Source organism: Mesocricetus auratus, unplaced genomic scaffold (assembly GCF_017639785.1).
Source record: "Mesocricetus auratus isolate SY011 unplaced genomic scaffold, BCM_Maur_2.0 Super-Scaffold_15014, whole genome shotgun sequence".
Classification (NCBI taxonomy): Eukaryota; Metazoa; Chordata; class Mammalia; order Rodentia; family Cricetidae; genus Mesocricetus; species Mesocricetus auratus.
In genome coordinates this window covers 22,980,157-22,993,911 of record NW_024429186.1, presented here as the reverse complement: position 1 = coordinate 22,993,911, position 13,755 = coordinate 22,980,157, and positions in this window count along the sequence as shown.

Here is a 13,755-nt window from a genome sequence, read left to right as displayed (position 1 = left end):
ATTCTGGATGGTTTACTTTGAAATATCCTAGTTCCTTCATTGTTTTTAAATAAAATAAAACTTTAAATGGACTATGTGATACTTTCTTTTAATGATTTAATTAAAAGAAAGTTATTTTATTTTCTATATTTCAATGAACTTCTGTATAGTTAGAATTACCATTCTGAAGCAATGTAATTTCATTTGGAGGTTTTATATCTTCACTATCAATTACACATTTATTCTTATACTCACCACAAAAAAATGAAAAAAGTTATGACTGAGTTGAAACTGTAAAAATGTATTACTGCTAAACAGTTCACATATGGACACCAAAACACGTAAAAAAATGTCTCATAAGACACAAAGTAGTTGCCCTATGTCTGACACTGTATACTAGGAAAACACATAAGATACCATAGGACAAAAGACCAGTCACATAAGATTTCCCCACTCTAGATGCCCAGAGAAAGCATAGGTTGTAATCCAGGCTTCTGAGTGGCTATGAGTCTATATTCCTGTGCCCACATCAATGATTTGATAGAGTGGCGCACAAGACTCATAGAAAACTGTGTTTATTGATTTAATAATAAACACCACATTAAAGTATAACGGTGAAAAGGAAAGGGAAGAGAAAGAAGGGAGTTAAGAGCTTTTGTACTAACTAAATGCACACTCATGCTAGGCTCTCTAGAAACAACCACAAGCTTAGCCATAAACAAGGTCATTCAGACTTTATAATTTGGAATTATCTAGAAAATTCACTGTGCCAGCATGATTGCTTACAGCACTGGCACCTGAAGAAAAACCCAATCTTCTGATCCTTTTTTCCCCAGAGTTTTAATAAATAGATGCTAAAAACTTCTGTCTTCTCAAAGCATGGTTTGCTCTCCTGGCATCTAGGAACATTCACTTTTACTACAAGCTCTCCAGGAGCCCACCAAGAGCTAGTTTTCCAGTACTTATGAAATTCTGAGATATTAAGAAGACGTGTCAGGATTAGGCTGGTGCTGGTGGCACATGACTTTGATCCCAGCATTCCGGAGGCAGAAGCAGGTGGATCTCTGTGAGCTTGAGGCCAGCCTGGTCTACACAGTGGGTGCCAGGACAGGTTCCAAAGCTAAACAGAGAAACCGTGTCTTGAAAAAAACGAGCAAGAAGAGGAAGAAGAAGAAGAAGAAGAAGAAGAAGAAGAAGAAGAAGAAGAAGAAGAAGAAGAAGAAGAAGAAGAAGAAGAAGAAGAAGAAGAAGAAGAAGAAAGGAGGAGGAGGAGGAGGGAGAGGAAGAGGAGGAGGAGGAAGAAGAAGAGGAGGAGGAGGAGGAAGAGAAAGAAGGGAAGAAGAGGAGTCAGGATCTAAGCTCAAATAGCAAATAGTAGAATTAAACATTGTACTTACTCTTCTGTCTTCAAATATATGAAGCACTAACTAAATCTCTGGTACAAGATAAAAGACAAAATACTGAAATAGGATCTTCTCCTAGTATGCCCATCACCAGGAAATTGCAAGAGTTTCAGGAAGTGTGTGCCAGAGACAGTGTAAACAAATAATGTACACAAATTGTAGTATTTCGCTGTGTCCATAGTGTCTGAGGAGATGAATGTGTGAAATATGTTGAGGACATTGTGAATAGATTGGCCTTATTTCAAGAAAAAATAAGGTAGATGAAAATCTGAGATGTTACTAATAATCTGGGACCAGTTATAAGCAGAGAGTGTGAGTTTATCCTAAATTTGATGCATACAGAATAGTGGAATGATTTGATCAGTGTGTTGAAAAAAATCTCAATTTTGGAAGTCAAGAAAGTTTTCATCTGTGAGAAAAAATGAAAACTCATCCTCTGGGATGACAGAATTTAATATGTATTTGATATATAAATATACATTTATATATTTAATATATAAATATGCTGTATTACTCTATAATTGTATATTATATTCTCATGATGAAGAATGTTCTTTTATTCTTTTTACATATGTTCTAATTTTGGCCAAAAAACTAAGAGAGAAAGGTGCTACAGCTTTGGATCCACAATCATGCTTTAATATGGAATTGACATGTCACTGATTTTTTTATTGATTGGTCAAATTAAGGTATTTATATTAGCTATGTTAAGTTAGAAAGGCAAGAGAAAATAAGAATTAAGTTTTATTTCCCTAGGTTATGTTAAAACTATGAAATGTTTCAGGCTATGCACTAGGAGTGTTCTATACACCAATCACTTTCTATAATAGTATTCATGAAAATTTCATTTACAGTCTGAGAATGACAAAAATGTTAAATACCAGATTTGATATGGTAAAAATCACCCATTGCTTATGTAAGGCTTAAATCTTAGGGCAAACGCTGCAATCTCAATGCAGAGTTTGGAACTCTTCTAAAGTTTAAAAAAATGGAAAATTAATCTTTTCCTCAGGGCAATATGATAGTGATTTTAATCTGTGAGTGATTCCATTTCTAAGCATTAGGATAAAATAAAATTGAACCTGAATTGAAATCCGATTTGAATGAAGGAATGTGTCTAGATGCCTGTCCTCTACATACTCAACCTCATTAGGACACATCCACACATAGACCAGAATAGAAGTTTAAATTCTAAGTCATATAGGATGAAAGTTGTTAAGTCATTGAAATATTATCATCAACATTTACACTGAGAGAGAAATAAATTTTAGGTGATTCATATGCAAAGACATACAAATATATACATTCAGAGAAAATTTTAGACAGAAGTGGTAATAAGTTGGCACGAAAAATATTTCAACAATCCATCTCACTACTAGTAAGACAGAAATGTGGTATTTCTTAACCTTTAATGTATCAATTACCATTTTTCAATTAAATATTACAACTGAAAATTGTGTATTTTCAAACAGAACCTTATCATCGTTCTAATGTAAAATTTTAATAGTAATTTAAAATTATTGTCCAGACTGAGTAGGTGTCTCAGTAGGTAACAATGCTTGATACACAAGCATGTAGTTTTCAAACACCCAGCACCCATAAAAATCCAGGTGTGGTCTCTGGCACAACTGTAACCTAAGCAGATGGAAAGAGAAGGATTGCTTTAATTTCTAGCTGCCAGCTAAGCTCCAGATTCAACAAGAGACATTCACTCAAGGGAATAAGGTGGAAGGTAATAAATCAGAACACCAAATTACACACACACACACACACACATACACACACATACACACACACATAATATTACTTAGGCATATATAATATGTGATATTGCCAAAACCATTACATTAAGAGAGGAAAAATTCATTATTTTCAATACCAATATCAGACATGAAAAAAGGGAAACTCAGGCAAATTTATTGTCTAAAGACACTCACATAGTAAGCTATGTAGATCTTCCCTAAAATTCATAAAATTCATTTTTACGTTGTCTGTATCCTTTATGTGCTGTCCACTCCATGAAGGATTGTATGTTATTTTTTCTCATTGTTATGACAAACTGTCTGACAAGAGAACTTTAAGGAAGAAAACATTTGTTCTGGCTCAGAGTTTGAGGAATCAGTCCATCAATGTGGGCAATTTGTGACCAGGGGGTATGAGATTACTGGTTACACTGCTTCTGGAAGCAGGATAAAGAGGACATTGAATGCCAGTTCTTAGCTTGTTTTCCTTGTTATTCAGTCTATGTCTACAAGTGAGTTGACTCTGCCCACCTCAAGGAACACAATTTAGAAATTGCCTCACATACATATCCAGTGGTAAGAGACATCCTAAGTGATTCCCAAACACACCAAATTGTATTAATAGTAGTTATCAATGGTCCATCAAGACAGTATCTGTGATATATTTTTCTTCCAAAACAAATAAACAAACAAGCAAGAAACTCATTCCAGCCACATTCAAGAGACATTGCATCAGAATTTCTGGTTCTAAGAAACCAGGATTATACTGATTTCCAAAGTTCTGAAGATGGTGATAATGGGCAGTCCTATGCTTCTGTTCTCCATTATCTTTGTAGAATACAAGGCTCCTGATATCATTATGCCTATTTTTCTGATAAGAAAAATAAAAATTACAACTCTATCTAAGGCCATATAGCCAGTGCAAAAGTCGGGTTTTAAATTCAGTTTGTTGACATCCACAGGCAAGGCATATTTTATCACCACAGAGTTGCTTCACATCAAAGGAAATCAGGAGTCAATTCTGGATATCAATAACACCTCAAATTCTTTAAACAAAAAGCATTAATATTTTCTGTCTTCTGAATTTCAATAATATTCCAAAGAGGATATATATTCCAAGTATTATCACAATTAATAATTATTCAAATTGAGTTATGACACATTGCATTTTTTATGCATGATAGTCTACTTCCAAAGTAATTTTCTAGCTTTCCTGGTAAAGGCATAAAGAACCCAGGTCATACATTATCTTATAAAATTAGGGGAAAAGATTCTGTGTTATTTTAAAGAATATTGATTGTTTACCAGTAAAATGTTATCTCATTTATATTACCTTGTAAGATACAAAGTCTATACACTTAATGTTTATGACTTGGAAGCTAGGGAAATAGTGGAAAGCTAACTTCGTGCTTGGGTCAAATAAAGCCTCTTTTCAATCAGGCAGTATAAATTTCAGTTGTCCTGTTAGAGCCATTAAGAGAAAGGATGTGATTCAAGGTTATAAAGCTAAGTATTGTTTCCCATAATTCTCAAAAGTACACATTGTATCTTTTGCCAAATGAAGAAAGGCCACAATCCAGGAAAGCTCAGTGTTACAGTGTTATCCACATAGTTTCCCCAATTTGTGGTCAGGATCCACTCAGCTACTTACCATAAACTCAGTGGTGCACTTGCCAGTGATAGTTGGTAAAAACACTTTGAATGGGAAGTGTAGACTAAACAAAGATCATGTAGCCCACCCCCCAAAAATTAGTGATGGGTTTTGATTTTTCATATACATCTTGGGTTTTCCAATTCCTTAATGACTGAAATTTTGGGTGCTTACAATTAAGCTGTATATTCATATCAGAACTATAATTTCCAACACTAGAAGTATCTATGGGTGTCTATTAACTGCCTGGAAGAAGATTTTTTCATTCAAATCAGAAACAATCTTGTTTTACATATCAATCCCAGTTCCTTCTCCCTCACATCTTCTCATGACCCCCACTTCCCCTCCCCATCCTATCCTGTCTCCGATCCCCAGGGAGGGTGAGTCCTTCCATGGGGGAATATCAGAGTCTGTCACATTATTTGGAGCAGGGCCTAGGCCCTCCCCATGTGTCTAGACTGAGAAAGCATCCCTCTATGTGGAAATGGTTCCCAAAATCCATTCCTAAATTAGGGATAAATACTGATTTACTACCAGGGAACTGATATACTGCCTAGGCCTCCTGACACCCACTTTCAGGGGGTCTGGGTCGGTCCTTTGCTGGTTTTCCAGCTATCAATCTGGGGTCTATGAGCTTCCCTTTGTTCAAATCAGTTGTTTCTGTGAGTTTCCCCAGACTGGTTTTGACCCCTTTGCTCATCACTCCTCCCTCTCTGCAACTGAATTCCAGGATTTTGGCTTAGTGCTTACCTGTGGGTGTCTGCTTCTGTTTCCATCAGCTACTGGATGAAAGCTCAAGTATAGCATTTAAGGTTCTCATCAATCACATTATTGGGTAAGGGCGTTTAAGGTATCCTCTTCACTGTTGCTTAGAATATTAGTTGGGGTCATCCTTGTAGATCTCTGAACATTTCCCTAGTGCCAGATTTCTCTCTAAACACATAATAGTTCCCTCTATTAAGGTACCTCTTTTCTTGCTCTCCTCTATTCTTCCACAGTTCAATCTTCCTGCTCCATAGAGTCCTCCTGCCTCCCCCTCTCCCCTTCTCTTTCTCCTAACTCCCTCTTCCCTCCCCCACATGCTCCTAATTTTCTCATGAGATCTTGTCCCTTTACGCTTCTCTGGGAACCACGTATGTCTCTCTTAGGGTCCTCCTTGTTTCCTAGATTCTCTAGCGGTGTGGATTGTAGGCTGAAGAAGACTTAATGAGTCATTTATGATCCAGATTTTGTTAAAATGCTGGATGATTCAGACCTCTCTCAATGCTGGGATGTTCTCAAGATACATGACATCTATCCATAGTGGTTAGCACTAATTGTCCAATGGCTAGAATCATATATGACCTAGGAAACAAGTTCATGTTAATCTAGTGGGGGAATAATTTATGTTAAGTTAGTTTATGTGCAAGCCTATAGGACATTACCTTGATGTGGACAGATTCATCTTAATTGAGAATAATTAACTGATACTTATGCAGGAGGTTGTGGACTGTATAGAGATAGCAAGCTGAGAACTAGCAGGGATTCATTTCTGTAGGCTTTCTAGTTGTGGATAAGGTAGAGTTGCTTCAATATACTGCTGCCTTGATTTCTCTGCAATATTAGAACTAGTAACCAAAATAAGTCTTTTTCCCATTAAGTTTCTTTTGTTAAAATATTTACCTTGGTAACAGGAAAATAAAGCAAGATACTTCCAGTGAAAAATATCTCTTTCTTGTTATTTGTCTTATATCGCCATGGAGACAATCTAGATGGTTATGTCACAGTGCATATTTACGATATTTAAAGCATTTATTATACTAATTATTTAATCAACTAGATTCTACATTTACCTATGCAAGCCCCCTCAGTGTGTGTGTGCTTACCCACATGTGTCTGTGCTTATTTGCTTGTGTGTGTGCTTGTATGCTTGCATTCCACAGCATTCATGTGATTCTTAGAGTAACACCTTCAGAGATATGTTCTCTCCTTCCAGCATGTGTTCTCAGAGATCAAACCCAGATCTCTCCAATTTGGCAAGCACCTTTACCTACTAAGTCATCTCTCGGGACCTCATCTAGTTATTGTACATAATTCTTTAAGAAGCTGAATATGTCTGACAAAAGTGTTATTAGGAGGCTGAGACTGCCTAATTGTTTGTGCTTAGTATTTACAGTATGTCCCTCCTTTACTTGCCAGCCTAAAATAAATCAACAAGTAATTCAGAACTAATGGACATAGAATTCTTCCCTCTGAAAAGGTTGACTCTATGTAGAAGTACCTATTTTCCTATCACAACAATGTCAGAATCTAGTAATATGTAAAGACAATTCAGCTCATCTTGTCATATCTGGAGTCCTGACAATTATGGGCGGGTCAAAAACAAACCTTTTCAATCCATCATTCTCCTTCAGTGACATGAAACGACCAGAGTTGTGTCGTGAAATACTTTCCATCTGCACAGTGAATAAAGAGGTGGACATCCCCAGCCTATTGACAGGAAGCTACAGAACTGCCAAGCATATTTCCAGCATTGAAACACATTCTTCTCTTTGACTTATATGCCCATGTCTTGGACAAAAGATGTCTTAACAAGAAAACAAGGACCACAACGTTAATATCTGTCTTCAGGGTTTGAACAGATGTTATATAACACTTTAATTCATGCACATTGCTGCATGCCAGCATTGGGGCATTAATTACTTGTCACTGTCAGGTGCCATCCTAATGAATAGAAGTCCCAAAATTAATAAACATGACCCCAGCTTTTTGAAAAATCTCACCACTTACGGAGAAGAGAGAACTATAAACATATCAGTAAAATAGAAATGCCACCATAGATTATGTCCAAAGCACAAAATGAGCACAAAGGAAAACTGGATGAAAGGGAGACCAGAGGCACCTTCAGATAATAATCGAGAATGATGCTCCCAGACCTTTTATTAAAAATTCCATAAAGGCATACTCATGAGAAACACTGATTATGTACTTGCTATGATGAGGGTAAAGGATAATTTGAAAGACCATTTTTAGAAAACTGTTCAAGTTGCCCATTCATGTAAATGTATGTCATATACATTTCCTCAATTTAACAGCAGAAAATTTTTTCTTCCATAGATTTAAAAACACTTAACATGTACATAATGTATCAAATATGATTTTAAAAATTTGAAAGTATATCCTTCCTATCGTAGCTAAAATTTACATAAAGTCCCTTTTAGACCACAAGTTTCAGCATGACCAGAGTTGTGTGGATCTCATGTATACCTATGATATTTGACCCTGCTTTCTGAACTACTATGAGAAGTGTTTTGGATATACTGAACATGAGCATTAGTTGCTCAGGTGTTCTTGCAGTGGGAAACAAATCAACAGAAACAAAATAAAGTGGGGTAAAAAAGGATTCACGTGACCAGCAAAGAGATCTAAGTCCATGTGTCATCAAAGCTACTGAGACAGTAGGGTGTGGGAGAGGGAGACAACTGGCAGCAGGAGAAAGGGAGTTGCAAGAAGACACTGTGGCATCAAAGAGAAAACCAGAAATTCATATGGGTCAAATGGAATGGATTAAGACCTTACTTAAACTGTTTGCATTGTTTAATGAAAGCAGTGGAACAAAAAGTAATGGTCCCAGTGGAGGTCCCAACCTTAACAAAAGTCACAGGAGTGGGAAAATGTGTCTAACCAGTTATTTGAGCATGTGAAACAGAAAGATCCCCGGTGCTTCCAATTTTGATAGCATTGTGGAGACACAAGCCATTATCCCTCGCAAGCAGGGTCATTATCTGATCTCCTGTGCTCTACCTAGGAAGCTCTGGGGAAAACTGCATTGATTGCTTTCACACTCAACCATCCTAGTGCTTAATTCCCAGAAAGTTCTATTTTGTTTCCTCACTGTGCTTCTAAACCAATCTTTAAAAGACACGAAGTTGTAAAATCGTGAGCTGAAGGAAATGCAAATTTGGGGCATCTACAGTGGGGAAAGTGAAGTTTTACTAGAAAGTGTTTTCTCAGTTTGCTGCAAGGAATGGTGAGATAAAAAAGAAAGATGAAAAAACACAGCAAGGGGCTTCAAACTCCTGACAGCTACCCAAGAGTATCTATTTTCTTCTAGCTAAATGCATATTTAAAGTTGTGCTTTAAAATGAGTCAATGGTACCATGTGTCCACTTACATATTGATGAAATAATAACTTCAAAGACATAAAAAGATTTGAACCAAAGGGTACATAAACCAATCTGGTCCCTATAACAACTGTTTGTCTTGAGTCACAGCCCTGAAATATCAGACCATTTACTTGCCCTGGCATACAAAAGGTTCTAATCTTTAGTACCTCATCCAGGGGCAGCAAACTATTAGCCTGTTTGTAGCTGCTTGTTTTTGTAAGTTTCATTGAGTACATTGAAGTGCTCATTTACTTATATTTGTCTGTAGCTGTTTCATATTTGTTTTTATTTATTGGAAATACATTCTTCTCTTATACAATACATCTCAACCACAGTTTTCCTACCTCCACTCTTCCCACTTCCTCCTACCTCCCCTCTCCACCAGATCCACTCCCATTCCCTTGACTGGTCAAGACAACCCAATAGGATGAAAAGAGTCCCAAGAGCAGGCAAAAGAATCAGAATCATACCCACTCCTACTGTTCAGAAGTCAGGCATAATATATAGGGAGAATCTAAACTGGAGGTCTCAATTGAGTCCCTCCCCTCAGTGATCAGAGATCCCCTTGGAAAAGAAGATGTGAAGGCTGTATGCGTCAGATAGGATAGAGGACACCAGTGGCACATGGCCCACTGAATCCAATAAATAGGGCTTCTATGGACTCACAGAGAAGAAATATCAAGGTCCAGTATGCACCAGGTCCTTCGTGTATATGCTGTGGCTGTTTTCTTATTTTTTACAGCAGAGCAGTAACAGAGACTTACAAGCATGAAAAACATACAGCCATCGGGAACATTTGATGACCACTATCCTAGATGGCTGTCATTGTTGGAAACGCTAACTGGAGTATGGGGAAGTGTCAGCACTTTATAGTCTATGTGACCAGTGAAGTAGTTAACAAAAGGCCTCTTCAACCACTTCACCTACACATAAATGGTATTTTTTCTGAACACAAAACATTCTCTGCTCTATGCACGTATACTTTTGTTTTCTTCTCTGCTTTGTCAATAATTCCTCCTTCTCCCACTTTACGAAATCTTCTTTGTGACCAGTCACTGTTTCAGGAAGCCTTAAACGCTCATCCTCTCAGGTAGAATTCACCACTACCATGGAAAGCCTGCCACAGTTTAAACTTTCTCCTACCACATAGCATTGTGTTTCCTCTGTGATACCTGCCCTGTGCATCCTCCTCTTTGAGACAGAAATCTCATCTTCCTTATCTCTCCCACGTTTTGTATGGTAGCTAACATTTAGTAGATACACACATTATGCCACTGTGCTAACTCCAACTGAAAAATTGAGCCAATCTGTATAGGTCTCCTTTGAAAGACACTTAGAATTTCTTTGAACATGCTTGTTATTTTATTATTTTAGCAGAGAACTAGGACCCTGACTGAGTGATACAAAAAAGAGAAAATAAACGATGAGACAGAAAGGAGAAATTAACAAACATCTGGATCATGGGACTCCTCCAAAGGGCAAAGTCCTTGGAAACAGGCAAAGCATTCCCATTTGGGTTTGAGAGGCCAATTCTGTGACTTCAGTGCCGCACCCTAGTCTCAGCCCACTCCACTCTAAGTTGCTGCTTAGTGACACTCACATTCTGCATCCTAGGTAGTCCAGATGGGATTAGTACCCTCTCCAGGTCCTAAACACCATCCCCAAGACATCCTAGTGAGGGCTTGTTCTATCTCCCGCCTTTTCTTATGCTGTCCACCTGTTAATGCAAGCTCAGCATAGGAGTCCTCCTACACACTTGATTCTCACTTGGGCTCTTATATGTTTGCATGTTATTTTACTTTATTTTATTCTTTGACAATTCCCTACCTGTATTGCAGATTTTCTTGTGTTTCCCCCCCATACTGTCCTCTCTCATCCCTTTCCGCACTGGTGGTGAAACCTTTCTTCTCAATAATTCCCCAACTATAGCTATCTCTCCTTTTTCACCCACAGCCCCTCGGTGGGAGATGGGCTGTATGAGTCCTCCACTGTGTCTTTGACAACTGCTTTCAGTTACTTACTAGCCACTTAACATCCAGAAGATGTTGTTTTGCGGCACTTGCCTCCATATTCTGGCTCTTGCTAGCACCCTAAACCTTGGATGGGAGGATAGAGATGTCCCATTTAAAATCCAGCAGTCTATAGTCAGTTACTTCCTGCATTTTGACCATCTGAGAGTCTCTGTATTAATACTACCTACTGCTTCATCATTTAGATGAAGACAGAGAACAGCACTGATTTACGGTATGAAGCTTAGTATTTAATATAATCTTGTTATTAGTATCTCTGTTTGTATGTGTACACACAATTGTGGGGAGCACATGTGAAGGTCAGAGGACAATGTTGTGGGGTTGATTCTCTCTTTCTGTCATTCAATACACTCTAGATACTCAGAGAATAGGCTATTCTGTTTCTCTTTCTTGCCCCACACTCTCAGAAATTTTTGAAGTGCAAAGGACATTTATAACTATGCTTATTTTCAGTTCTCGATTTGTAATTCTCTTTAGGTTCCTGTTAAAATATGTTTCACTATCTAAGTAATGTTTCTTGAATTCCTGTGAGATGATTAAGCTTTTCTGGATTTAGATCTTCACTCCCAGGAAAACAGGGAGGCCCTTCTTTCTCCTTGTTTCCCATTATTTGTATTGGAGGTCATTTGCTCTTAATTCTTCTTAGCTCTGGCTAAGTGTTTCAGTCGGTGTTCCTGAAAAACAGAGAGCTGAAGGGTGACATGCACATGGAGCTATTCTCACTTTTTTTTTTCATTCAAGTCTTTTGTTTCCTCTAATGTGACTGTCATATAAAATCAGCAGTTAGGTGATGATGATCTACTTAATGTTTATCCCCTGAGCCTGACTGTTGTGGACTCTTTATGCCTCTTCAGGGGCCACTGAGCCTGCAGTTCCCTCCCGAAAGAGTCTGCCAATTAAGCAGTATTCTGCTAACTAGCGCTTGGGGCTTGAAATCCCCAGCATGTTTTCTATGAGTAGCTTTAGCAGGTGCATGCCCCCCAGTCTAATCTGACTGAATTTTTGTCTTCATGGATGCCTGATTCTATAACACAGGAGCAGACAGTCTCTTTAAAAGTTTATTAAGAAAATGGGATAGACATTAACTTGCTCTTTGGCTAACAGGTCTTATGCTGATCCTGTCTAGAAAACCACTCTCTCTGCTCTTATTCGGTCACTAGTAGAACATGTTCCTTAGTGGCATTATTTCCTTTGTTTCCAAGTAGCCATCTCTGTCTTCATGCTGATGGACAAGCACACCGGTACTTTTGGCCTCTAGGTCATGTCTCAAGGCATGCAGCAATAGGTAACTTAAATAAGAGTATGTGCACATGCATCTTGGTTTAGGGTTTTACATGCCCTGGGCAGGACCACTGTAGCAATTATTTGATGGAGATAGCTCTAAAGAGTTTCTATCTTCTTTCTTAACTTTTTAAATTATTTTTTCATTTATTTTACTTCCTGATTGCAGTTTCCCCTTCCTCCCTGTTCCCTGCCTCCCCCTCTCTATTCAGAAAGGAGTAGGCCTCCCATGGGCATAAACAGAGCATGACACCTCAAGATGCAGCATGCAGGACCAAGTTCCTCTCCCAGAATCAAGACAAGGCAAGACAAACCAGCTTGGGGAATAAACTCCCAAAAGCCAGCTGAAGTACCAGGGACAGGTCCTGTATCCACTGCTAGGAGCCCCACAAACAGACCAATCTTAATAAGATGGTGAACACCAGGTCCTGAGAACACATAACAGAACATGTAATAGCTGGTGACTGTATCCGCTATAACTGTTGAAAAAAATAAGCTGTCTAAGAATGAATATTTTACTAAAAGTGGAGGATAGAGGAGGGGAGGAGAGAATGGGAAGGAGTAAAAAGGGGGGAGAGATAGGAAAGGTGGTAGGGGGGAAGAAGGGATGGAAGGAAAGAGACAGAGATGAGATGGGGGGAGAGAGAAAAAGAAAGAAATCTTGATGGTATCACCTGCCCTTAGGATATGGGAAGGTTTGGAGTTTGCAGTGTGTAGCCAGCCATGGACATTTGAAAACATACCAACTGATTCTCCTGTTACTCTTGGTTGGGTGTCTTTTTAGAGACTTGAAAGTGATATTTAGAAATGTTTGAATTCTGCTTCTATTAACAAAACTGAATGTGAGGTAATGGAAAGGAAATAATCTTCACACAGACATCAAGTCATTGACCAAACCAGTTGTGAAAAATGGCTGTGTTTTGATTAGTGAGAAACTATCTCTAGGATATTTGTCTTAACATCTTGAGATTTCAAATATTTTCTTGCAAATGTGCCAGAAATTCTAACAAATGTTCATGATCAAATTTGATGATTTTGTCAGTTATGGCCACAAAACTAATTATTGGATAAATAATTAGGCATATATTACATGATTTGTTTTGATAACTGCTGTTGTTTATTTTTCCATATCCATATGTTCATGTATTTCGGGTGCTTAAAACAGAAACATAAAAATAAGGATAATTTAATTTTCAAATAAAATCATTTTATCTGTGTATATATGTATTTTATTAAAGTATAAAGAGAATTTTCTATAATATTCTACCAGACTTTGAGATTACTGTAATTCCAAAAAAATTAGGAAATAATAAGTGAAGTTAGTTTTTGTAAGAGTCAGTTATACGAAATATAAAACATTAATGGCCTTACTCACAACTCAACTATGTGAGAATTTGACGCCACAAACGTCATCATCAGTGAACAATACAACTACATTGCTAATATCTGTACAAATAGTTCTCACTCCAGAATGTGTATGAGAGAAAGCAGCTTCTACTAATTTAAAATGATGTTTAAATATTA